This window comes from Hippichthys cyanospilos, unplaced genomic scaffold (genome assembly GCF_059441005.1).
Source record: "Hippichthys cyanospilos isolate Australia breed blue-spotted pipefish unplaced genomic scaffold, RoL_Hcya_1.0 HiC_scaffold_25, whole genome shotgun sequence".
NCBI classification, from domain to species: Eukaryota; Metazoa; Chordata; class Actinopteri; order Syngnathiformes; family Syngnathidae; genus Hippichthys; species Hippichthys cyanospilos.
Window position 1 is genome coordinate 522,152 of NW_028283381.1, and position 4,568 is coordinate 526,719.

Here is a 4,568-nt window from a genome sequence, read left to right on the forward strand (position 1 = left end):
CTGTTGGGGACATTTCATTAATGTTGACTACAAATCAAAAACTAAGCATTTTTCAGCTGAAATAATGAATGTAGTCCTCTTAATTCTTGCTTCTAAAGCATACGCAAACAGAAATTTCAATGTACAATGATGTTTTTTAAAAAACGGTCAAAATGTGCTCCACTCGGGCTGAAAACGCTTGTTCGGAACATTTCCTTAATGTTGACTATAAATCATAAACTAAGCATTTTTCAGCTGAAATAATGAATGTAGTCCTCTTAATTCTTGCTTCTAAAGCATACGCAAGCAGAAATTTCAATGTACAATGATGTTTTTAAAAAAAACAGTCAAAATGCGCTCCACTCGGGCTGAAAACGCTGTTGGGGACATTTCATTAATGTTGACTACAAATCAAAAACTAAGCATTTTTCAGCTGAAATAATGAATGTAGTCCTCTTAATTCTTGCTTCTAAAGCATACGCAAGCAGAAATTTCAATGTACAATGATGTTTTTAAAAAAAGGGTCAAAATGTGCTCCACTCGGGCTGAAAACGCTTGTTTGGAACATTTCATTAATGTTGACTATAAATCATAAACTAAGCATTTTTCAGCTGAAATAATGAATGTAGTCCTCTTAATTCTTGCTTCTAAAGCATACGCAAGCAGAAATTTCAATGTACAATGATGTTTTTAAAAAAACAGTCAAAATGTGCTCCACTCGGGCTGAAAACGCTTGTTTGGGACATGACATTAATGTTGACTATAAATCATAAACTAAGCATTTTTCAGCTGAAATAATGAATGTAGTCCTCTTAATTCTTGCTTCTAAAGCATACGCAAGCAGAAATTTCAATGTACAATGATGTTTTTAAAAAAACAGTCAAAATGTGCTCCACTCGGGCTGAAAACGCTTGTTTGGAACATTTCATTAATGTTGACTATAAATCATAAACTAAGCATTTTTCAGCTGAAATAATGAATGTAGTCCTCTTAATTCTTGCTTCTAAAGCATACGCAAGCAGAAATTTCAATGTACAATGATGTTTTTAAAAAAACAGTCAAAATGTGCTCCACTCGGGCTGAAAACGCTTGTTTGGAACATTTCATTAATGTTGACTATAATTCATAAACTAAGCATTTTTCAGCTGAAATAATGAATGTAGTCCTCTTAATTCTTGCTTCTAAAGCATACGCAAGCAGAAATTTCAATGTACAATGATGTTTTTAAAAAAACAGTCAAAATGTGCTCCACTCGGGCTGAAAACGCTTGTTTGGGACATGACATTAATGTTGACTACAAATCAAAAACTAAGCATTTTTCAGCTGAAATAATGAATGTAGTCCTCTTAATTCTTGCTTCTAAAGCATACGCAAGCAGAAATTTCAATGTACAATGATGTTTTTAAAAAAAGGGTCAAAATGTGCTCCACTCGGGCTGAAAACGCTTGTTTGGAACATTTCATTAATGTTGACTATAAATCATAAACTAAGCATTTTTCAGCTGAAATAATGAATGTAGTCCTCTTAATTCTTGCTTCTAAAGCATACGCAAGCAGAAATTTCAATGTACAATGATGTTTTTAAAAAAACAGTCAAAATGTGCTCCACTCGGGCTGAAAACGCTTGTTTGGGACATGACATTAATGTTGACTATAAATCATAAACTAAGCATTTTTCAGCTGAAATAATGAATGTAGTCCTCTTAATTCTTGCTTCTAAAGCATACGCAAGCAGAAATTTCAATGTACAATGATGTTTTTAAAAAAACAGTCAAAATGTGCTCCACTCGGGCTGAAAACGCTTGTTTGGGACATTACATTAATGTTAACTATAAATCATAAACTAAGCATTTTTCAGCTGAAATAATGAATGTAGTCCTCTTAATTCTTGCTTCTAAAGCATACGCAAAAAGAAATTTCAATGTACAATGATGTTTTTTAAAAAACGGTCAAAATGTGCTCCACTCGGGCTGAAAACGCTTGTTCGGAACATTTCCTTAATGTTGACTATAAATCATAAACTAAGCATTTTTCAGCTGAAATAATGAATGTAGTCCTCTTAATTCTTGCTTCTAAAGCATACGCAAGCAGAAATTTCAATGTACAATGATGTTTTTAAAAAAAACAGTCAAAATGCGCTCCACTCGGGCTGAAAACGCTGTTGGGGACATTTCATTAATGTTGACTACAAATCAAAAACTAAGCATTTTTCAGCTGAAATAATGAAAGTAGTCCTCTTAATTCTTGCTTCTAAAGCATACGCAAGCAGAAATTTCAATGTACAATGATGTTTTTAAAAAAAACAGTCAAAATGTGCTCCACTCGGGCTGAAAACGCTGTTGGGGACATTTCATTAATGTTGACTACAAATCAAAAACTAAGCATTTTTCAGCTGAAATAATGAATGTAGTCCTCTTAATTCTTGCTTCTAAAGCATTCGCAAGCAGAAATTTCAATGTACAATGATGTTTTTAAAAAAACAGTCAAAATGTGCTCCACTCGGGCTGAAAACGCTGTTGGGGACATTTCATTAATGTTGACTATAAATCATAAACTAAGCATTTTTCAGCTGAAATAATGAATGTAGTCCTCTTAATTCTTGCTTCTAAAGCATACGCAAGCAGAAATTTCAATGTACAATGATGTTTTTAAAAAAACAGTCAAAATGTGCTCCACTCGGGCTGAAAACGCTTGTTTGGGACATTACATTAATGTTGACTATAAATCATAAACTAAGCATTTTTCAGCTGAAATAATGAATGTAGTCCTCTTAATTCTTGCTTCTAAAGCATACGCAAACAGAAATTTCAATGTACAATGATGTTTTTTAAAAAACGGTCAAAATGTGCTCCACTCGGGCTGAAAACGCTTGTTCGGAACATTTCCTTAATGTTGACTATAAATCATAAACTAAGCATTTTTCAGCTGAAATAATGAATGTAGTCCTCTTAATTCTTGCTTCTAAAGCATACGCAAGCAGAAATTTCAATGTACAATGATGTTTTTAAAAAAAACAGTCAAAATGCGCTCCACTCGGGCTGAAAACGCTGTTTGGAACATTTCATTAATGTTGACTATAAATCATAAACTAAGCATTTTTCAGCTGAAATAATGAATGTAGTCCTCTTAATTCTTGCTTCTAAAGCATACGCAAGCAGAAATTTCAATGTACAATGATGTTTTTTAAAAAACGGTCAAAATGTGCTCCACTCGGGCTGAAAACGCTTGTTCGGAACATTTCCTTAATGTTGACTATAAATCATAAACTAAGCATTTTTCAGCTGAAATAATGAATGTAGTCCTCTTAATTCTTGCTTCTAAAGCATACGCAAGCAGAAATTTCAATGTACAATGATGTTTTTAAAAAAACAGTCAAAATGTGCTCCACTCGGGCTGAAAACGCTTGTTTGGGACATGACATTAATGTTGACTATAAATCATAAACTAAGCATTTTTCAGCTGAAATAATGAATGTAGTCCTCTTAATTCTTGCTTCTAAAGCATACGCAAGCAGAAATTTCAATGTACAATGATGTTTTTAAAAAAACAGTCAAAATGTGCTCCACTCGGGCTGAAAACGCTTGTTTGGGACATTACATTAATGTTGACTATAAATCATAAACTAAGCATTTTTCAGCTGAAATAATGAATGTAGTCCTCTTAATTCTTGCTTCTAAAGCATACGCAAACAGAAATTTCAATGTACAATGATGTTTTTTAAAAAACGGTCAAAATGTGCTCCACTCGGGCTGAAAACGCTTGTTCGGAACATTTCCTTAATGTTGACTATAAATCATAAACTAAGCATTTTTCAGCTGAAATAATGAATGTAGTCCTCTTAATTCTTGCTTCTAAAGCATACGCAAGCAGAAATTTCAATGTACAATGATGTTTTTAAAAAATCAGTCAAAATGTGCTCCACTCGGGCTGAAAACGCTTGTTTGGAACATTTCATTAATGTTGACTATAAATCATAAACTAAGCATTTTTCAGCTGAAATAATGAATGTAGTCCTCTTAATTCTTGCTTCTAAAGCATACGCAAGCAGAAATTTCAATGTACAATGATGTTTTTAAAAAAACAGTCAAAATGTGCTCCACTCGGGCTGAAAACGCTTGTTTGGGACATGACATTAATGTTGACTATAAATCATAAACTAAGCATTTTTCAGCTGAAATAATGAATGTAGTCCTCTTAATTCTTGCTTCTAAAGCATACGCAAGCAGAAATTTCAATGTACAATGATGTTTTTAAAAAAACAGTCAAAATGTGCTCCACTCGGACTGAAAACGCTTGTTTGGGACATTACATTAATGTTGACTATAAATCATAAACTAAGCATTTTTCAGCTGAAATAATGAATGTAGTCCTCTTAATTCTTGCTTCTAAAGCATACGCAAAAAGAAATTTTAATGTACAATGATGTTTTTTAAAAAACGGTCAAAATGTGCTCCACTCGGGCTGAAAACGCTTGTTCGGAACATTTCCTTAATGTTGACTATAAATCGTAAACTAAGCATTTTTCAGCTGAAATAATGAATGTAGTCCTCTTAATTCTTGCTTCTAAAGCATACGCAAGCAGAAATTTCA